The sequence below is a fragment of the Lepidochelys kempii genome, chromosome 10 (genome assembly GCF_965140285.1).
Source record: "Lepidochelys kempii isolate rLepKem1 chromosome 10, rLepKem1.hap1, whole genome shotgun sequence".
In the NCBI taxonomy this organism is placed as follows: domain Eukaryota; kingdom Metazoa; phylum Chordata; order Testudines; family Cheloniidae; genus Lepidochelys; species Lepidochelys kempii.
The window spans coordinates 74,074,862-74,098,447 of NC_136389.1; positions in this window are offsets into that span (position 1 = coordinate 74,074,862).

A 23,586-nucleotide genomic window follows, 5' to 3' on the forward strand; every position below is an offset into this window, starting at 1 on the left:
TCTTTATCATCACTCATTTCCTCACCAAGGTATCAAGTCCTCCCTACTTCAGAACAGGCTTGTCTTCCATCTTCAGTGTCCTCTGAGGCTAGTTTTCCCTTCTGTGTCCCCAGAGCCTGTTGAAGTTCCTTGCTTGCTGAAATGGCCCTGTATTAATGCAGCTTCAGGTGGGTAGGCTGTGGATGGAAAATAAATGGGTGCTGGAGTTCTGGGGGACAGTCATGGTGGTGTAAGCAGGGAAATGGGCAATGGAGAAGACATTCAACCAGAGAGTAGGAGTAAAGGTATTTTCTTTTGCTCCTACAAGCTTTGCCTCCCACTCCCACCCTTGAAACAACACTCCTTATGAACCTCCATTACTCTTTTAATTCAGACTGAGCTACACAAAGTTCCCATAGTATCATTTTCCCCCTAGGTTAGGTTTAGTTCCAGGTCCTTGTGGGTCTCTGGGGTCGTTTTAAAACGTCTTCTGGATTACAGATATACATTTCAGAACTAGCAGCATTTAAACTGTTTCCATTGCTTCAGGGCTTTAAAATGATAAGAAATAACACGGGTCCCCCAAGCTGTAGTTTAAATGATGAAGAGGCTACTTCTTCCAAGGACTGCAGGTGCTGTGTCCTGGATTAAACATTCGTTGCAAATTCCAAAAAAAGAGAGATTGAGAGAGAGAGAGACACAGAGAGAGAGAGAGAGAGAGAGAGCGCCTTTGGGGGAAGATATTCTAGAAAAGATGGAGGGAAGAAGTCAGAGAAAAAGGACATATCCGAAACTGAGAGCAGCCACAGACTTTCCAGACTGTTTTGCAGTGTGAATATCACTGACATTCCACCACTGCCATCTGACACAACACGCGGTTTCTTTTGCCTGTATTAATCAGCTGAAGTGTATCCTCTTGTACAACATATCGTATCATATGTCAGAGTCCATCCTTCAGGGGCCAGATTTCCAAAAAAGCTCAACTCCCATTGGCCTCAGCCCAAAATGAATATCCTAAGAAAATTCTTCTCATCTGTGACTACCTGGGCAAGCCTAACTCTGTGAGGGATTTGATTAATCCATGTTTAATAAATCAACGAAGTATTACTGCTGAGTTTTATACAGCTAGGCTGGTCTAGCCACTTCCAGCTGAGCAGAGGTCCTGATGGTTTAATAGGTTTAGTACAGAGCTCTATGCAAACAGCTGCACAAAAGAGTCTGTTTGCAGTGCAGAACACAAGAATTATTGGTCCTGTAAAACCCAAGAACTATGCTATATAATTTGGGTGCCATCTACTGGCACCTTATTTATTAACTATTTACACATCTTCAGATATAGAGCACTCTTGTAACAACTTCAGGATCGGGCCCACATTGTGGTGATTGTTGAACGAACGCATGTAAGAGATGCTAGGGCAAAGCTCTGTTCCCAGTTTACCTGGGAGAGACAAAGTCATATTTCCTTGGACTGGCATTTTGTTACATCTCATGAGTAACTTCAGCCGTGGTCAGTTCTTGTTTGTGAGACATCCAAAGAAAGCCAAGTCTGGTTTTGTTGATTCAGTAAGGAATGCTCTTCTTGCTGGAGCAGCATTGAATTAAGTTTCCAGCACCAAGTTATGTGGCGTTCTGCTGTGAATGGAGATGTCATTGGGTTAAGACATGCAAACCAAATTGCTATCATACAGAGTCCCTAAGGACACTTTTTGCACAAGTAGAGAAGTGCCAGATAGCCTACCTGTAAGCCCTGTGGCCTGAAGCCCTAGACAGTAGGTAGCTCACTATTGACAGCTGTTGGAGAATAGGGAGAGGAACAGCCCAAAGCTGCAAGAGAACTCTAGGTGGGGAGGGAACTCTCTGCTGGCATCTGTTGGTGAGCAAGGGGAAATGACTGAATGGCCACGCCTCATTTGCATTTCAGTTATCTGACAGCTGAGGGGCACTTTGGTTAAAGTAAAGTTTTGAGTTTGGGTGAGGACAATAAAATGCTATAATTCCTGTTGGGAAATGAAAGGACAAGAATCATAGAATCATAGAATATCAGGGTTGGAAGGGACCTCAGGAGGTCATCTAGTGCAACCCCCTGCTCAAAGCAGGACCAATCCCCAACTAAATCATCCCAGCCAGGGCTTTGTCAAGCCTGACCTTAAAAATATCTAAGGAAGGAGATTCCACCACCTCCCTAGGTAACGCATTCCAGTTTTCACCACCCTTCTAGTGAAATTTTTTTCCTAATATCCAACCTAAACCTCCCCCACTGCAACTTGAGACCATTACTCCTTGTCCTGTCATCTTCTACCACTGAGAACAGTCTAGATCCATCTTCTTTGGAACCCCCTTTCAGATAGTTCAAAGCAGCTATCAAATCCCCCCTCATTCTTCTCTTCCACAGACTAAACAATCCCAGTTCCCTCAGCCGCTCCTCATAAGTCATGTGTTCCAGTCCCCTAATCATTTTTGTTGCCCTCTGCTGGACTCTTTGCAATTTTTCCACATCCTTCTTGTAGTGTGGGGCCCAAAATTGGACACAGTACTCCAGATGAGGCCTCACCAATGTCGAATAGAAGGGAACAATCACGTCCCTCGATCTGCTGGCAATGCCCCTACATATGCACCCCAAAATGCCATTGGCCTTCTTGGCAACAAGGGCACACTGTTGACTCAACAAGGGCACACTGTTGACTCAACTACTGTACCAACTGTATGAAATGTGCCTGGACTGAGGGGTCACCCTGAGTGAGACTGCAGCCAGGCACAGTTAGGTAAGGGAGCCTGGAGCAGGTTGTGAGGAGGGATGAGTTTGTATCATTCTTTCTCTGGAGTACTGCTCTGGTGGTAAGGACTCTTTTAAGGTTCCTATGTCCAACTGATCCCTTTCTGCAGAGGTAGCTTCAAGAAAATGGATGGCTTCAAGGTGGTAGGTAAAGCTGCCTATGAGTTCAAGTCTAGGCTTTAGTAATGTAAAGGAGTGCACTCCTAGACTGCTGGATGTGGGACCTTACCAACTGTATTGGATCCTGAACACTGAGGGGCCAGTGTGATTTTCCTGTGGAAGAGTTAGGAATTGGGGAGTTATATTATGTTGGGGGGAGGTGTCATTTGCCTGAGTATATATCAGGGGTCTTAGGACAGGGACAAGGTGGGTGGTGACTATTTGCAACCACCTTCCATTTGTCCAGTGAGAGGAGGCTGTACATCAGCCATGGGAGACAGCTGCAGGGTATCTCTGGAACTGTCCTATGAGCATGGGGGGGGGGAAGGGTCTCTCTTTTTGGACCTCATGGAGCACCAGAGCTTGTAACCCAAGCACATAAGCTGTGCAAGGCTTTGGATTTGTCCCTGAAAGATTTGCTTTGCTTTTCCCATTTCCCCCTGTTATTGTCTTCCTCTTTACTTTCTCTTCAGTTAGCTTCTTGCTTCTGTTTTCCTCAACAACTTCTGTAATTTCATTCCTCACCCTTTCTGTTCTATTTTTTCCCTTCATCCAAACCCTACAGCATTCCCCTCTCTCTCTCAAAATCTGCCCATAGTTTTTCATAAATCCATCTGCAATGAATTATTTATAGTTACGATAAAGGTCCTTTCAGCCTAGTGTCTATTTTTTTTAATAACAAAAATCATAGGTGAAATTGTCCAAAGGACTGAAAAGGACTTAACTTTGCCTGGACACTAGGCATCGGTTACCAAAAAGTACAAAACAAGCTGTAGCATGTTAGCAAGATGCCCTTTAAAAATAATAGCATTTATTTTTTTCTGTAGCTAGAGCTTTTCATGCTCAAAGCACTTCCTAAATATTGGGCCAGATCCTAGCCCTGGTTTCTGGTGGCATAAAGGGGATGGAGATCCTACCTTAGTAAGATAGGAATTCACAGGTTTTATAGAGCTGGTATGGTCAGCTCTATGCCACCTATTCTTCCATGTTCTAGGCATTCTGGGTAGGCCAGGGAAAAGCTGGGATATAGCTAGACCATGCTATAGTGTGCTGATGATTTCTGGACATCGGAGTAGACCAAGCCCTCAGGCTTCGACCTCGGGTGGTGTGACCCGGGCTTCTGCTTCAGCCCCAGGCAGTGGGGCTTGGGCTTCAGATTCGGTCCTGGGCGGTGAGGCTCGGGCTTCAGTTTTGGCCCTGGGCCTCAGGAAGTCTAATGCCAGCCCTGGAAACCTCATAAAAACAGGGTCACGATCCACTTTGGGGTCTTGACCCACAGTTTGAGAACCACTCCTCTAAATGAACCCCTTGTGGTGTTGTCCTTTTTTAGACTTTACGTTTCTTTGTGTATTTTTTCTTTATGGTTTAAAGTCTTTTCCCATCTCCCTCTCTAACTGATGTTTGGTATTGCTCATTTACATCTTTCTTCCATTCTATTACGCTGGTCATGCAAGCATTTCTCTGTGAACAATTTCCAGCCCCCGCATCTCACCCCTTTCAATGTCCTTTCCCCTCCTCTGCATAATTCCATTCCACCTGAAGTTTTCTGTATTACTTATGCTAATTACACTTAAGTGGGGTGCAGGGGGTGGGGGGAGGAGGGAGAGGGAAGATTTTGAGCAATCTGAGCCAGGATCATAAAGTTTTGTGATTGTAAATGGAAGAGTGAGACTTTGCTGTGAAAAGCTACGCAATAGAAAGGCCAGAGGAAAGGAAGGAGGGAAGAACAGATCATGACAGGTTCTTACACAAATGTTGGGGCCAAAAGGGGCCAGAAACCTTCCCTCCAGAAGGGCCTGGATCAATTGCAGTATCACAGTACACCACTGGGGGTGCACAGTGCTCCAGAGGGGGCTGTGATGGCACAGATGCCACCGGGATGGAAGTATGGTAAGCGCCCAAAGAGAGAGATTATCAGGGAGGGAGCAGGGCCATGAGTTGGCTGCACTGGGAGGAAGAGGCTGCCCTGTGCAAAATGACACTGCAATCTGTGCCACCAGGCTGCTCAGAGAGGCAGTGCAAGAAATGCCTACGGGGCATTCTTTTTTTCAATCACCTGCATTGCTTCCCCAACTAGCAGGCTCTTGCTGCATCCCCTCCTCACCCACTGTTTCACCACTCTCACTATTGCCATCAGCATCCTACTTAAATAATATTTCTTCATTGCCACTACTCCTGGCATCAGTGCTTGAGCCACCAAAGGAGAGGGGGCACCAACACAGGACGAGCGGGGCACCACACGCAGCTGTACTGTTTCCCCATCCCTTGGGCTAACTCTGCAGGGAGGGATTGTGGATTTGTGATGCACAGCGTCTCCCTGAACTCCCCATGCAGTGTTGTAGTCATGGGTGCTGAGCCCTGTTCAGTGCAGTGGTTAAACACTAAAGTTTGGCCCAAAGAGAAAGAACAAACACTCCCACGCCACCCTCGAGTGATGAGTTGATCCCAGAGCCATCTATCAAATTCTCCGAAACTTTGGGGATCTGGATAGAATGACACCTGGACTTGGAGCATCATCCCTGCTTTGGAGGTGGGAAAACAAAACAACTACAGTGTAATTTTTGCCAAACTTAAACCAGCCTGCTTTGGCTGATCTCTAATAACCAAATTGTTACCCATCACAGGTAACAAAATACCATAGGAGCGGGGATCCTGAACTGAGTTCTCCTACATCTCAGCCAGATTGACTGAGGAGATTCTCAATTCAATTAAAGGAAAAACAGAAAGTTTTCTCTCTTCACCTTGCCTTTTTCCTTTCTTCTGTGCATTTCATATATATATATATATATATATATATATATAATACCCCCACCCCTCCCCTTTCCAATCCTTCCTTTAAGGTTTAATTTAACAATAACATTTGCGATTGGGGTCCTGCGCATCTCAAGGGCATTGCGCTTGAAATTGCACACACTCCGCACCATTTATCATAGCCTGACATGTGTCATGTTCCAGACTGCAGCTCCAAGAGGTTACAGCTCACGACTGCTCCTTTGTTGATCAGCTGCCGAGACAACTGAGGCACCTTTCTTTCTTTCTTTCTTTCTTTCTTTCTTTCTTTCTTTCATTTTTTTCTATTATTAAAGCTGCACCATCCCCCTTTTCAAAGGGCTAGCTCTGCTCGCAACAGAAAAACAATCACCCTCACCCCCCAGAACATTTGCACTGGGTTGAATGCTGGATGCTTCGCTTGCTGCTGTGCACATTTCACAGGATAGGAACGCTCCACTGTAAAGGCAGATCTCTGTTGAAGGAAAAATGAAGACAGCTGTCGAGAGACAGGAAATTAGAGGATTAATATAAAATGGGGCCCAAATCCCAACCACCCTCGATTTTGGTGTGGCAAAACTAAAAGTTGACTGGCAAGGCTTTGCTCACCCAAAGGCAACACTGCCGCTGCTAAACTCACCCAGTGAGATTTTGCAAAACCCGAACTATCCCCAAGTGTGCTCCCCTGTAGTGTTGCTGAAGTTTCTCTCAGTCTTGTTTGCTATGCGTCTTCTCCTATGCTCGCACTCTTCATTAGCATCAGCCAGCGTTCTCTCTGAGCACAGAGTGAGTCAGGACAGCAGGATTGTGGCCTTGGTGTGTACGTTTACAGAGGCGATGCATAATGTAATAACACAAAGCTTGCCACTTTGGAAACACACGGAGGAGATCCAGTTTGAATCATGCTTATACAAATCACTGCGATCTGAATTGTGCCGTTTGATTTCCAGTGATCCACATCCCCTTTCAACTTGTGTCTGCAGGACCAAGTGATATTTCAACCTAATGCCAAGGCTGTGTTAGGTGAGCGAAGCCGCAGAGATAGAAAGAGAGAGGAGCTGAATGTCAGTCCAGAACTTGAACCAAACTGGGTTTCTGGTTTTGTTTTGATGCTTGGAAAAAAAAGATTACCTCATTTTAAAAAAAAGCTTAAAGTGCTTTGAAGGTAAGAAGTGGTCCATGCTAAGTGTTCCCTTCCTATCCCGTTTGATTTACAGATCCCTCCTTGGGGACTTGTGATGGTGTGTACTCCCCATACCGGCCCTGCGAGAACCGAATGAGGCAAGGCAGGCGAAGTTAAGCAGCGAACGAGGGAGATTTAGGCTGTGTGGAGAGCCTTGATTAGAAAAAAGCTTGCCTCTGAGGGAACAGGCAGAGGCTCCTATAAAGCCAGGAGGCTGGCAATGCAGTGGGGGGAGGAAAGCCTGTAGTCTCTCTCTCTCTGGAGTAAGGGAGAAGGAAGGGGGATAGGAATCCCTGAGACCTAGTAGGCATGAGAAAGAGGGATCTGACTAGGTGGACTGGAGAAACATGGTAGGATGTAGTCCAGGGACTAGCGCAGTGAGCTGGGCACAGCCACAGACCCTCACCACTACAGGACCCTGGACTGTAATCCAGAGTAGACAGTGGGTCTGGGTTCCCCTACCAACTGTTTGGGGCAGTGAACTGCAGTGGTACTATTTGGGGCATTGGACTAGAAGACTGCTTGGGTCACTGCAGGAGTGACAGGGTCAGGGCGGTGGGTGTGAGGACTGCCTGACGCTGCTTGAGCAGAAAGACTTTGAAGGACTGTCCCACAGGAGGGGAATCACAATGGGACCTGGGCAGAGGGCTGAGTCACAAAGTTGCATTTCTGAGATTTGGTGAGCAGGCGGAGAGCTGCAGATGGCAGAAGAGAAGGAAGGGGGTGCTGACGTGAGCAGAGCAAATCTCCAGAATCACCCAAAGGGGGCACCACACCCCGGTGAGTAGAGCACCCTGTGACAGGACTTTCAGCCCAAAAGTACAGACCCAAAAGTTTGGCTGTGTTTTGGGATCACATTTGATCCTTTAAGTTTTTATTCTACTGAAAATTCCAAATCATCCAAGGCCTGTTAACTGGCTATTAGGATCAAGTCCAGTATTTGCAGGCACAGTTGGGGTTATTTCTCTCTCTCTCTCTCTCTCTTCATGATCCTAGATATTTTCAGAGATTCCCCCAAACATATAGGTGCTTCATAAATCAGGAGTACAATGGAAAGGTTCCAGCCACTTCCACCATGTGCCTGCCACATGCCCATTTGATTCACATACCACAGGTTCTTTGTCATTGGCTTGCAAAATTTGGCCTTCCCCTCCACCATCCCCTACTTGTGCAAGAGCTCAAGCTATGACGCCTTCCTCCCTTCTCCCCTAGATCAAGCCTAGATCAAGCTTTGGATGTGCAGCCTTACCATGTGGATTGGCACTGCCTTGAGGGAGCACAACAACTCCCTGTAGTTCCCAGTTGAATAAAAAAAGGGCAATTTACAATACCTCCTTTATAAGGCGCAGCATGTTGGCTGGCATATGGAGGGGTGGAGCCATGGGTGTGTCTTCTCCCCACCCCCTTTTTATAAGAGTTGCCCATACAGAATAGAAACTTGCTAATGGCCCCATTGCTCCCCCAAGTATAATTTTGGGGAGTCATAACTCAGGTCATGTAAGGGGAAAGGGTGCTCCTATTCCTTCCTATGACCCTATGTGGCTGGGTTAGATGAGCACAGTCTAGCCCTCGGCCATCACAAAATAAAGATGGCCGATTCAAATGGCATCTGGTGGACTCAGAGAGTAGGGAAGCTGCAGAAAAACACATTATGACATCTTAAGTACCTGTTATTAGACAAGCCCTTAAATCTCCTTCAGAGACCCTCAAAGAATGATATTCTTATTTTAACATTCTTCAAAGATAGATTCCTTCTGAGTCATTGGTTAAGGTGGTTTGCGGATGCCATGATAAGTGTTTTAGAAAAATGACTGGAAACAGTACAGGTAGCAGAAAGGCATACTTTGTCTGCAGATGAGGGTGCATCTGAGCAGAAACCATGCTTTGAATATCTCAACAATGGAGTAGCTCTGGCAGTGGATTTAGAAGTGGCGGGACTTTCTGGCCTCCCGGTGAGAGGCAACATGCTGAAGCTGTGTCCATTTATTGGAATGGTGGTGGGGAAGACAGAAGTTCAATTAACGGCTCAGATGTGAGGGATAAAATTAATCTCCGACTACACAGGTCCTTCAACTAATGACAGAAGGAGGTAACCACCAAACCAAACAGAACATAATTAGGTGAGATCCAGGAATGACTTAAAAAGTATTTAAATGCAATGAGGCCAAGATGCCTGAGATATCAGAAGAAAGAGTAATGATGTGCACAGTAGACACAGTCTAGATTACAATTTAAAACAGGATACAGGAAGGAGCCAGGGCTTGTTTATGAGGCCAAATTTTGGCATATCTCCTCTGTTTTTTCTTTGCCTTGGCATGAAACACTGGGCACTGCTAAATCAGATTATCAGAAAATGGCTGTGTTGATGAGCATGACTGTGTCCAAGGAAATAACTTGATTTGTACTTTAGACAATATGGCCACATCCATCCTTGTCTGTTGCTATCAGCTGGGAAAGAGACTTGCCCTCTGATCACTTTCATCAGGTAGAGATGAAATTATCCCTATTTCATGAATACGTTTATCATAAGAGGACCTCGGCTGCATATAATGTATTCTGTAGGTCTGCTCCTGCAGTCCTTATGCTCAAGTAAAATTCTCATTGTTCTTGTCTCCATTATATTGTTTCCATCCCAACACACACAGAAACAGAGACACATCCAACTCATACTCTCATACCTGATGCACACACACAAACCAAATACACAGCACAGGCACTGTGGGCTTGATCTTGCACAGGGCAGGTGTGGAGGGCTGCAAGAATAAATGGAAGGCAAAAAAAAAATGGAGCATAGAGGAACCTGATCCCAAACAACTATTATTCGTATGGTAGCACCTTGAAGCCCCAGATGAGATTGGGGTCTCATCGTTCTAAATCAGGGATCGGCAACCTTTGGCATTGGCTTGGGACGACACGCGGCCATCCCAGGCCAATGGCGGCTGTGGGAAGCTTGTGCAGCTTCCCACAGCCCTCCTTGGCCTGGGACAGTGAACTGCAGCCAGTGGGAGCTGCGATTGGCTGAACCTGCGGACACTGCAGGTAAACAAACTGGCCCGGCCCTCCAGGGGCTTTCCCTGGTGGGCCACATGCCAAAGGTTGCCGATCCCTGTTCTAGATACTGTACAAACACATAGTGCAGTCCCTGTCCTGAATAACTCACAATCTAAGCAAAAAAGACTGACGAAAGCTACCAAGGCAAACAGGCATCAAGAGGTGAAGTGATTTACTCAAGCTCACAGAGCTGGGACTAGAATCTAGGTCTCCTGGCTTCCAGTCCCGTGCCCTATCCATTGGAAATGTTGTCTCTGAAGTAGTGAGGCTGGAGCTGATTGGTTACCAAGATTCTCTTACTTAAAGCAAGAGTGAGGCCAAAGAAGGGAGGGTGTAGTTAAGTAGTTCTTTAGTGTGAACAGAATCATGTTTCTTGAGATACTTCAGTCCACATCTCTGCCCACACTTTTGCAAGTAAAAGACTGTAAGGAGTTTGACCCTTTCTCCTCTCTGTGTAGAGGGGTATGCCAATAGCTTGATCTTATTGGCACCCATCCATGGGTAGCCTCTTCTCGTATTTCTGCTGGAATACAACCTCCTTGGGCACCATAAACTCAATCCAAAACACACTGAAGTCAGTGGGAGTCCTTCCATTGGATTTGGCTCTGTGCCAGGATTTGAAGGCTCAAGGCCTTTGTACCTCTCCAGCAAGTTGTGTATGATCAGACTTCGTGGACAGAATCTGGCAATTCCACTATTAATCGCACAACGGAGGCACCCAACAGCAGACTAAGTATTCAGCACCAGAGACTGATAACTGTCCACTCCAATCACATTATTCTTAAGAAAAAATAGGCACGGTGAGTAATGGGTCAGTGGAGCCGAGCAGCAAATGGTTCACGAGGAATTTTTAAACATTCCATTGTGTTAGATAATCTGCTCTGCCTGTCCTCATCCCTATAGAAAACAACGCAAGTGCAAATAGATAAATTAAGACAGCTTTGTTTCTAGCATGGGGGCTGTTTTCTCCCAATGTGGAGAGGTGGCAGGGTACGGGGAGCTTGCTCTTGTGTTTGCTCTTTCAAACAGGCATAAACAGCTCCGCTTATTTCCACTATGCCGTCTAAATGCAAAATTTGCATAAACGGATGTTGTTAATTGATTTCTATGTATGCAGGCACTGCTCTATCAAAGGTAGAGAGGACAGAAGGTCATCCCCTAAGAGCCTCCGGGGAACAAGTACCCATCTGAGATAATATTGAGAATGGCATTGTTGGATACATAATCACTCCCAAGTAGGAAGCGATGGAGTCCTTTGTCATTAACAAAAAATCATTTTCCTATTAATATTGTAATTCTCTTTTTAATAAAGGCTGCCCTAGCAGGAGCCTAGAAAAATGCCCCACTGGTCTGCCAAAGGGTGGCACAGGCTGCAGCTGGCAGGCTGGCTGCTTTCCCAGAGAAGGGGAAAGGCCTGTGCTATTGGCAGTTTGAGCAAATAAATATTCTATTCAGGTTCTTAAGAACATAACGGTGGCCAGACTGGGTCAGATCAACGGTCCATCTAGCCCACTATCCTGTCTTCTGACAGTGACCAATGCCAGGTGCTTCAGAAGGAATGAACAGAACAGGGTAATTTTAGAATGATCCATCTCCTATCATTCACTCCCATCTTCTGGCAGTCAGAGGCTAGGGACACCCCTATCATGGGGTCGCATCCCTGACCTTCTTGGATAATAGCCAATGATGGACTGATCCTTCACACACTTTGAACCCAGTTATAGTTTGAGCCTTCACAACATCTCCTGGCAATGAGTTCCACAGGTTGACTGTGCATTGTGTGAAGAAGTGCTTTCTTCTGTTTGTTTTAAACCGCTGCCTATTAATTTAATTGGGTGACCCTGGTTCTTGTGTTATGCGAAGGTGTAAGTAGCACATCCTTATTCACTTTCTCCACATGATTGTATAGACCTCTATCATATCCCCCCTTAGTTGTCTGTTTTCCAAGCTAAGTCCCAGATTCTTTAATCCCTCCTCATATGGATGCTGTTCCATACCCTTAATCATTTTTGTTGCCCTTCTCTATACTTTTTCCAATTCTACTGTGTCTTTTTTGAGATGGAGTGACCAGAACTGCATGCAGTATTCAAGGTGTTGGAGTACCACGGATTTATATAACGGCATTATGGTATTTTCCATCTTATTATCTATCCACCTTTCCGAATGGTTCCTAACATTGTTAGCTGTTTTGTCTGCTGCTGCACATTGAGTGGACGTTTTCAGAAAACTATCCACAATGACTCCAAGATCTGTTTCTTGAGTGGTAACAGCTAATTTAGATCCCGTAATTTTGAATATATATTTAGGATTATGATTTCCAATGTGCATTACTTTGCATTTATCAACATTGAATTTCATCTGCTATTTTGTTCCCCAGTCACCCAATTTTGTGAAATCCTTTAATAACTCCTCACAGTCTGCTTTGGACAGAACTATCCTCAGTAATTTTGTATCATCTGCAGATTTTACCACTTCACTGTTTATCCCTTTTTCCAGATAATTTATTAATGCATTGAACCACATTCGTCCCAGTGCAGATCCTTGAGGGACGCCATTCTTTACCTCTCTCCATTCTGAAAACTGATAATTTATTCCTACCCTTTGTTTCCTGTCTTTTTACCAGTTACTGATCCAGGAGAGGACCTTCCCTCTTATCCCATGACCACTTACTATGCTTAAGAGCCTGTGTTGAGGGACTGTGTCAAAAGCTTTCTGAAAGTCCAAATACACTATATCCAGTGGATCAACTGTGTCCATGTTTGTTGACCCTCCTTAAACATTGTTAAGCAATTGTGAACCCCTTATGCTTAACAATTTGTCCCCAACTTGTATTTAGCTTGGACACTCTGGTTACCTTCTTCAGACCTCAGCGAGAGCTCCATGAAGCTCGAAAGCTTGTTTCTTTCACCAACAGAAGTTGGTTCAATGAAATATATTGCCTCATCTACCTTGTCTCTAAGGTATCTTATGATCATATTTATGTATGTAAGCAGTGTCAGGATGAGCTCCACCCTGACATCTGGTGGTGAGGTGTGGCAAGTTGTGGAAAAGAACTTCAGGGGCCGATCTCATTTGCATAGGCACACCCACCACGCCTAGAATGAGACCATAGCTGCCCAAATGGTCACTTTGGCTGCTGTGGGATCCCCAGTGTCTCTGTTATTGGGGCAGGAAGAATAAATTGTTATTACCCTGATTATGGGAACTGTGCTTGGAACTGTACGTGGCCTTTTGTTACGATGGAGGGATTCACCATCATCTAAGTAGCACTCGCTAGGCAAGGGTCATGGGTTCCAAAACTGTGTGAAGGGAGAGAGGCTGGGGACAAGTATTAATACTTGGTGGCATGGGCCCCTTGGTGAGGGCCTTACATGCTGATTGCACTTCCTCCTCTCTCCACTGTGAAATATCAGAGCTAATTTTGATTTCATTAGAAGTCTAGTTATAGGCTGCTGAGCTCACTTTGGGCTGACAGTGCACCAGCACTGGGGCTCCCCTACTATAAGCTGAATTCACCTAAGAGCTGAAATCACTGAGTGTTGTGTTAAGTAGTGGAGGAGCCTGAAGATATATTGTGGAGCAGTTTGCGGGACGGCTGGTGAAGCAGTTCGACATGGAGCAGTGTGTGGATGGCAGGAGCTGCTTGTGGGCCGTGGAGCTGAGTGAAGGAGTTCGTGGGGCGGCTGGCGGAGCGGAGCGCAGCTGAGCGAAGGAGTTCGTGGGGCGGCTGGTGGAGCGGAGTGCAGCTGCGTGAAGGAGTTTTGTGGGGCGGCTGGCGGAGCAGAGCGCCGCTATGGAGCTATGGGGCGGTCAGCTTCAGATCACGTAAGGTGCCTCTTACCCCTGTCCCATTTCCACCCAGGTTGGGAGGTAAAGCTCCGCCGATAAACTTTCGAACTCTGGGGCTGCCCTGACCAGGGACAGAGACTTTTGGGGCATTGGACTTTTGGGGTTGCTGGACTCAAGAACCAAAGGGAAAAGGGCATGCCCCAATTTGCCTGGGGTGGGGTTGTTTTTGCTCATGGGTTGTGTTATGAATCCTGTTGGTGGTGTTTCCCCAACATAATGCCACATTGTTTCTCTCTGTTATTAAAAGACTTTTGCTACACTCAGACTATGTGCTTGCGAGAGGGGAAGTATTGCCTCTTGGAGGCGCCCAGCGGGGGTGGTATATATTTGTCCCAGGTCACTGGGTGGGGGCTCGAGCCGGTTTGCATTGTGTTATTGGAATGGAACCCCTAGATATTGAACCCGGCCCTTGTTGCTGCCAACTCTGACGGGCAGAAGGGTTACATGTAGTTTTCCACTACATATTTTAAATGAACCAGAATGGTTCTGACTGATTCCGCAAATAGGTTTGTCTGAATTGGCTAGTGGCCTGTCTTGAATCCTTTTTTGTTTGTTTTTTTAAAACCAGGATTAGGGTCCAGGAGATCCAGAAAAAGAAGCAAATCGGGACCAGCTCGGTAAATTAAGAAAATTTCCCCAATATTGTGAGCTGCATAAGACAACTGAGCCCTGAATAAATATGAGATAGGTTGTGATACCCTTGAGTTCAATAGTACCATACACCACCAACAGTCCCTGGAATTCAGTAGATCTGCTTGTGCAGTAATGAGCTACCCAATATAAATAAGGGTGTCAGAAGCTGGCCCTGAATCATAAATTTTGGTTAATAAACAGCAATGGATGGGACAGAGAGGGAGAAAGGGGTGTTTACTGGATTCAATGAGTTTCTCTGGGGAAGAAAATCCAACCCACTCCTGCTGGCCAGATGCACATGGGAGTCAGGAGATGTGCAAATGAAAGCAGAGCGTAAAGCTGTTAGTGGCAGTTCACAGTGAGAGAGTGGCTCCTGCCATGGCAGGTTAGGTAAACTTTCCAGGTGTTTGGAGGTGAATCTTTTCATTTCTGCACAACCCTCGTTTGACCCAACTATTTCACATCATTACCAATTGCTTTGTTCATACGTATCAGACTTCCTTCTTGTGCTTTATTGGTTTCTGCTCCTGCTGACCTCTTCCAGCAGTTTACTTTCTAACATCTTGAAAGCTTCATCATCATCATTCAGTCCATCTCACCTTGGTCTGAGATTAAAAGGGGGTGGGGGAGAGTGAGCACAACAACAGAGAAGAGCTCTCTGCAGCATCCCGGTGACAGTAGGGGAAATGGTTTGGGCAATCACCCAGAAGAAAGGCAAAAAGAAAAAAAATCAAACAAGAATCGGTTCAAGCAGAAGGATCTGAGCGTGGGGATTGTCAAACTGAGCAGACCTTCGGAGACAGAGGAGAATTGTTTTTTTTTCTATTTCAACAAATAGAGAACTGAAGTCACTCACTACAGATACATAAATTGTAATATAAAATTGATTGGTTTAAGCCACAAGACTTGGATCCAGATTTCCAATATCCACCTGCTGATTCTTTCCTGTGTCAAATCTCTGCTCAGTCCAGAAAAGTGGAAGACAGAGGGAGGGTGGGTACCTGGAACCAGCCTGACTCCACTTACAAGAGCTGGGCAGCTCAAAGTTGCACAATGGATGCAAGACTGGTGGAACAGAGCTCTATTTCATCATGCCCTCTCCCTGCCCACTGTACTGTGGGGGAAGGAGGGATGAGCCAGGGGCACAGAGGTGGCACTCCGCTATGCCTAGCAGAGAACCTTATGCCTGGGGAATTCTGCAGGGGATTTGCAGCTAGATTACAGTTCCTTTATGCTGCCTGAGCTGTGATGGGGGTGTAACTGGAGCTGTGCAGATGATAGAAGTTCCATTTCATGAAGGATTTCAGGACTTTCAAAATCCAGCGTCATTCTGAATAGTAACGAAAACTGAACATGTCTTAATTTTCCACATACAAAAATTCTGAATTTGTTTTCAGGTTGTCGAAAAGTTGTGTTCAATTTTTTAAAAAAGTGTTTCATTACAATATAATATAATACAAAAACATTTACACTGTCAAAGCAAAAAAATGAAATGTTTCATTCCAAAAATGTCAAAATGGGACATTTCAACAACATCAGAACTTTCTGTTTGTTTTCTTCCAAAACAAAATTCCAGTGGAGTTGCCCTGATTTTTCAAAGCATTTGAATTTCTATGGACCTTCATATTCCAACAAAATGTGGTTCCATTTAAATGTCTCCAACCAGCTCTAGCTGTAACACACCAGAGAATCTTACCCCCCATATGCTTGAATCTAGGGAGTAGTTTCAACCTATTTGCAAAACTCACATCTTGTGATGGGTTGATGTTATTGTGAAGATTCAGAAAGTTCCGGGGATTTTGGATCCTGATTCTTGGTTGGGGTGCATCTCTAATAAAAAGCAGAGCACTAGGAGAAAATATGCATGCAAGAGGAAAGCCATCAAATACCAACCAGGGGTCAGATTTATGAAAAACAAAAATGTGACTGCCAAGGTGGCTTCCCCACAGAAATCTCCTTGCAAAAGATCCATTGTGAAATACAAGGAAATGCTTATAGGGCTGGAGAATTATGAACATTTTGCTGTACCAAACTTTTAATGAAATTCATATATTCTTCGTGGACTTTCCTCTTATATATTTAAAGCTAAAGAAATGACAGGCCTGCAGTCTAAGGCCTACCTCCTCAAAGGTATTTAGGCACCTAACTCCTATTGAAATCAATGAGAATTAGACACCTAAATGCCTTTGAGGATCTGGGCCTAAAGATCTTTTTTAAATCACAGAACAGATGCTCCATGGACAGCAGCTGTACTAGCCTCTTCCACTTCAGATCACTGAACGTCTTTAGGAGGTAGGTTTCCATGACCTTCATTGTTCTTTCTGACAACTATAGGGTTGGGAAAGGCAGTGACTGTGTCCCATGGTATGCAATTCTTTTGTGGTGGAAATCCTTGACATCTTGATTCTTTACTGTGGCTATTTTACAATTCATGTAAACAATGCCATACAACGGTGAGGTTGTCATGAAGTCATGTAGGCCATACTTTCAGGATGGGGGACTCTATCCTGGGAAGCAGTGACTATGAAAAAGATTTGGGGGTTGTGGTGAGAAAATCAGCTGAACATGAGTTCTCAGTGTGATGCTGTGTCCAGAAGAGCTAATGTAATCTGGTATGCATAAATAGGGGAAACTCAAGGAGGAGTAGAGAAGTTATGTTACCTCTGTATTTGGCACTGCTGTGACCACTGCTGGAATGCTGTGTCCAGTTCTGGGGCCCACAATTCAAGAAGGATGTTGATAACTTGGGAGAGAATTCAGAGAAAAGCTACGGGAATGATAAAGGAATTAGAACACATGCATTATAGCAAAAGACTCAAAGATCTCAATCTATTTATCTTAAGGAAGAGAAAGTTAAGGGATGACTTGATTACAGTCTGCAAGTACCTACACAGGGAACAAATATTTAATAATGGGTTCTTCAATCTACAGAGAAAGGTAAAACACGATCCAGTGGCTGGAAGTTGAAGCTCGACAAATTCAGACTTAAAATAAGGCGTCAATTTTTAACACTGGAAGTAATTAATCGTTGGAACAATTTGCTAAGGGTTGTGGTGATTCTCCATCACTGACCATTTTAAAATCAAGATTGGGTGTTTTTCTAAAAGATCTGGTCTAGGAATTATTTTGGGGAAGTTCTATGGCCTGTGTTATACAGGAAGTTAGACTAGATGATCACAATGGTCCCGTCTGGCCTGGAAATCTATGCATCTAATTTGTGGAAGTATTCCCATAATCTTTCAGTTAATTAAAGAGGGTTGGTGAAAAGATGCGTGACAGTGTTGTCAGAATGATATTCCTATTTAACAATGAAACCAAACAAAATTAAAGAGTACAGATACCAGGAATGTCCTCATGAAGTTTTGGATGTCTGCAGACAGGAGGTGTGCACACACTTATTGGGATTTTGTAATAACATAGACCTTGTTGATATTAATCCATATTTCCCAATTTAACACCACCCATCCATATCCATATTTATCATGTATTTCCAAATGGGAAACTCTCTCTGAGCAAGTGCTTAGGAAAGTAGATTGGAGGTTCCTCTCCTTTCCTTTATCAGATAACTACAATATTGGGTCATCTGTCAGGATGAGTGCCAACCAAAATTCCAGTATACACTCAACCTCAAACTCTGGGAATGTTTGGATCTAGTTTCAAACTTTGTAGTCCAGGCTGATGGCTAATGATTCTGCACCTGTAGCCTGATAATTGTGTCCTTTACTGCTGAAATTAGTACATTTCTGGTTCAAAATGCTCAAGATGGCTCGCAAACGAATTTGTTACTACTGCTCTGGATTTAAAAGTAACCTTGAAAATGCTTCTTTATGGTGGTAATCACAGTGACTGTCCTATCCTTCCCCCTAACGACTAGGTTATCTTTCCTCCCCAACCTCTCCTGCAGCAGGTTTCTGAAGGCCTTTTTGAGGTAGGTAAGATCATTTTTATTTGAATATTTAATCTCAGACTTCACAGAGTGACTAATATATCCAAACTGCATGAAATCAGCCAGAAGTATTTTATATGTATATTCTAAAGTACTCAATACAATCTGGACTATGATTTAAAAAATAAAGAAAGCACATCTTTTAATAAGCACCTTTTTATTGGAATGATGGGGCCTTTTAAAAGACAAATCCATCTTGGCTTTTGTATGATCTTTACAGTGATAAATTCAAGTACATTAAACTGTATTTGAAACATGAACATTAAAACAAAATTGAGGACAGAAGCCACCCTTCCACTGGGAGAACAAATCCTTAAGACATATCTTTGGCTAGTTAAAAGCAATAATACAAATAGTGGGCCTAATTCTGATCTCACAATGATGTAAATCAAGTGTAACCTCACTGAACTTAACAGCAGCATAAGGGATCTAAGAATCAATCTTGTCGTGTCTGGGCATTGCACAAAAGGATTTAGATTTTTAAATAGAGGTCAGCACCTATTAGAGCTTGATTACAGAAATCTAGTGCAAGGAAGTGATAAACAATAGCTAATATAGTGCAACAAGGTGTTAAAAAAGCTCCATTGAAATTGTAATAAAATGTACCCTTGCTTTTTAGGAATATCCTTATTGTATATCATACTATTATTAATACAGCTGTTGTTAGGTCTTGCCATTTCATGAGAAGTCTTGTGATATTTGGTTGTTCATGCCCCAGCTCCTGAAGTCATATGACTACATGAAAACCTCAGCGCTCATTTAAAAGAAAAGTGATTTTTTTCAGTCCTCGTTGTATAGAAAAACTCAAAAAGTCCCCCTGAGTGCACCCAGCAGTTTCAAAAAGCAGAAGGCAAATAAATAAACTCCAGAATCATTATCATTATTATTTGTTTGTTTTGGTGGCGTGCCCCAAGGCCTCTGTCAGGATTTGGATCCCATGGTGCTGAGCACTGTGCAAACATATTCAGAATCACAGTCCCTGCCCTGAAGACCTTACAACTGAATTTAAACAAACTTTGTAGTGCCCAGTGCCGATGATTAGAATGAGCCCTGCGTTCCCTGTGAATCTATAGGGCTCAGAGCTGGTGTTTAGAATGAGCCTGCATTCCATGTCACTCTGTAGTGCTCAGGCCTTCCACCAAGAATTATCATTATGGCCCTGGTCCTAAAGGATTTCTCATGGACTGCACTTTTAATGTGCAGCGGGATGTCCAAAGCTTGGGGCAGTCAGCTTTTGTTTGTGCAATGATTGTGGGGCATTTTCCTCCGGCTGCTGTTGAAATACCTCTAGGTGCTCTGGATAAATATTTCCAGCAGACTGTGAAATGGAGAAGTCTCTTTCCTTCCCAGCCTTTCCCTGTCCCATCATCTCTTCGCCTGTGCACACATTTCCAGGCTAAAATCTTTGTGAAGCACAGGCAGGTACCAACAAAGTGACCTCTGGATCAAGTGCCTTTCTAGATTAAAGATGGGACTGTGATAGCCTGGTCATCCAACAGGTGTATAGAAGCTTAAAACACTGCACTGACATTTCCTCTCCATTTGTTTCTACTGAGCTGGCTGTGTGTGCAGTCATCCATACTGGTGCTGAGATACCCTAGAGAAAGATGGAATTGCTGTAACTGTTTTTCACTATTACATACTTCACTTCATAATAAATAAGATCCAGAGCATGTCTTGTAGAGCATCATATCAGCAAGTATCAGGAACCTAATCACCACCAAGGTAAATAAAATAAAGTAAGTCAGACCAAGGAAAAATCTACTGGTGAGACAGTGAAGTGTTCAGTACTGCATAGCACATTCTCTCCTGCTACAATTGACCTTGGAGTGTGCATCATTTTCTTACAATAACTTGAAGAGTACAGATTTTAAAGGCAGTAGTACGACACATGTATATAGTGGCTTTTATCTTGAGCAAAACTATGTCTACATATGGTACCACTGTAATGCAGCTGTTTCTGGAGTGGGTGAGCAGGTAGGCAGCAACCACATGGTGCTCAGGAAAATGCATGGTGGTGCTTGAAAGGGAACTTTTGTCCGCAGACATGGAAGCCATGTCCAATCAGAGCAGACAAGATCTTGACTTTTAAGGTTTCATTAGGAAAACATCCATGTGCTGAAGTGCATGATACTCAGTCTGTCTAGCTCAGAAAGAAACAGCTCAGCTGGCCCTGGTAAGATTTTAACCTGTTCTTCTAAGGATTCTAGGTATCTCAAACCTGAATCCTAGATGAATGAGCCACCACCTATTAGCACTAAGAAACACTGTTTAGATGACTTTTTCTATGAAGAGCAAATGTACCTGGAAGAGATGTGCTTCAGGCTTTGCTACTGCCCCCATAGTTCATTGACTCCAAGCCCACATGCCTCTCTTTTTGCAGTGATATATTAACCTGTGAATTGGAAGGGCCCAGGCCCCATGCAATACTAGATGGACAACATTCAGAAGTCACAAGAGTGGCTTAATCCACAAATGATTCTTCATAAAGTGTTTCAATGTTAGTTTTGGATTGACTCGGGCATTATGTTTTGCTATGGTCATGATGATGGTCCCCTGATCTCCTGTGCACGCGGTCTTGGCTGCGTTCTTCTGCCTACTTGTGACATTCTCTGTTTGCCATTTCCCTACCATTGTCCTAGCCCATTTATTGATTGCAAGTTTTCTGCTTCCTTCCCTATAGGGTACAACTTTTAGTCTCAGCCCAAAGCAATAGGTGTGGTTAATCTGTTATTACTTGTGCTACAGAAGGGATCTTGGAGAGCTGCTCTTTTTTTTCTGGTCCAGGTTCAGTCAAGTGACTTGCCCTCATTCTGTAATGAGAACAGAACCTCAGTTTTGGCTGCTGGGTTTTGGTAAGTTCCCTTATCTAAGGCACAGACACTGGAGGTGGAAGAGATTGGACCAGGAAATTCTAAAATGGGGAAGCAACACATATTTGATTGTAGACAATAAAATAAACCAGTTTGGAAAATAGCCATGACTCTAAAATCATCAGGGGAAAAAGGATTTATCATTAAAGGCAGTCTTTCCTTTGAGGATGGGGCTCAGGGAGGGAAAACGCACAAAACCCAATTATTATAGAATCTACCAGACTGAGGACTTTGGGAGTTGAGGATTTTATCCAGCAGTTGCTTGGCTATCCTTGGCTATTCCAACATTGTACATTTCCCTCTCCCCCTCCTTCCCTAGTACTTCTGAATTCAGGTAGTTCCCCTCATTGTTTGCCTTCCACAGAGTTGAGAGGATTCTGGTTTGGTTAAACTTTCTGCCTCTCAGATAAAAAACAGCAGCAATTTTCTGCTTGAATTTCTCTGTGACTAAATCCATTGATCATCCTTTCTCTCTGAGAGTGAGGAGTATGTTTTCTCTTTAATAACTCCTATCCTTTTCCCTGAGTAGTTTTTTTTTCCCTCTCCCTTTCGCTTGTTTGTGTTGTGTTGGTCAGTCCGCTGCACTATTCCTCTGAGAGACAGAGGGAGCGCAAAATTGAAGTTATTTTATGCTTGGTCTCCCTCGGTCCCAATTTTCAAATCTTCATGTCAATTTTCACACATCAGTGTCATATGGGGAATGTTATGGAAATTTCAGTGGGGTCCTTGGGAGACAATTTATACATGACCCCTCCCCCGCCCCCAGCACTGCTGCAGCTCCTGTCTTTTCGAAGAATAAGTGGATCCATAATTAATGTGGATTTTAAAATATAACTACATCCAGGACTTCTCCCAGTTGCTTTTCAATGCTGTCACACTTTGCAATGTGAATTGAAAAGGACACAGGTGCTTTGCTCGCTCTTTTCCTGTTCTCATAAAGTGGCATTTGGAAAATTAATAAAAATTACAGCGTGTTGGAGGAGGAGATCATCTCCTGACTCATTTTATTTTTGTAAAAAGTGCACTGGAAAAGGGTTTTATCATGCAACTAATTTGGTAATCACCAGGTAGCGAATGTCCCACCATCACCACCTACCTAGGTGCCTCAGAAGGTTAGTAGCGAATCAAACACGTCACAGTTTGGATTGGTAATTATATCCTTTCCAGGACACCAGCGAATGAAAGGACTTTCGCATGTTTCCTTAAAACTCTTCAGTGAGCATCATCCAGGAAGCAGAAGCAAGAGCTGAGCTGACAGCATCAGAGCATTTCAATCATTGACCTGGGGATGGGCCCCTGACACCGGTGGGGGTGCACCAAGCCTTCTGTATTTTACAGTGTTAATTATCCTCTCTGAAAAAAAAAATCCAATGACTGTGGATCTGGGGTTGTCTCAGGTCTCCTCACCAAAGGTTTAAAATGCTCTGTGATGTAATCTGGACACTCTGTCATCCTTTTTTTTTAAAAAAAGAGGGTGTCCCTGGATCACATTAAACTATTGCCCTGCCTTACCTGCCACTGGCCCCCCAGATGGAAGACTTTACTATTCAGTCAGTCATATAGCCGCCTTATTTCAAAGCTACAGTAACAGCAGCAATTAAAGCCTGGTCCCTATTTCCAGACCAGCCCGACCCTTCCCAACCCCACAATCTCCCATAGGAATTCTCATTCAGTGCCCTCTGCAGAGCTCAGTTCTTGTCCTGCCTACCATCCAATTTTCACTGAGAAGAAAAAGGGCTTTGGAGCCACAGCCCCTTGCAGAGACACAAACACAACCACTGCTGCTCCCTGGTGCACAAAATGCTCCATTCACTAGGGTGGATCGGACTGTACGCCTCACAGTGCAGTCCCAACTCTGTTGGCTGGTGAGGGAGGAGTGGGGTCCTAGCCGAAGGTAGCCACCCCCTTTTCAGAGTCATACACACAAGAGGAAGAGCAATCTTTGCACTCCATAGAAAACAGGGACTGCTATTGTGTGTGAATCCTGCACAGCTGTGCAAGAAGGGGGTGGGGGGGGAGCTTATTGCTCACTCATCAGTCCCTGCACGGCTACACACAATCTAGCCCCAAAATAATAAAGAAGCTGGGAAATCCCATTGCCATATATCCTCTGAATCACAGTGACGTTGGAACTCTCTAGGTGATTATCTGTGCTTATATCCGTTCCGTAGTAGGAATCTCTAATGTATTTGACAATCCATTATTGTCCTGCAAACTTCCTTATGCAAATGGCATTGGCCCGATTTTGGATTCTGTAATGCAACGCCTTGTCCATGTGGTGTCGAAATCCCAATCACGTTGTTTGTTTAACCTCTTTCAAAGCCAGCTGGAATGCGTCCAACAGCGCATTACAAATCTCCACCAAGCCCCT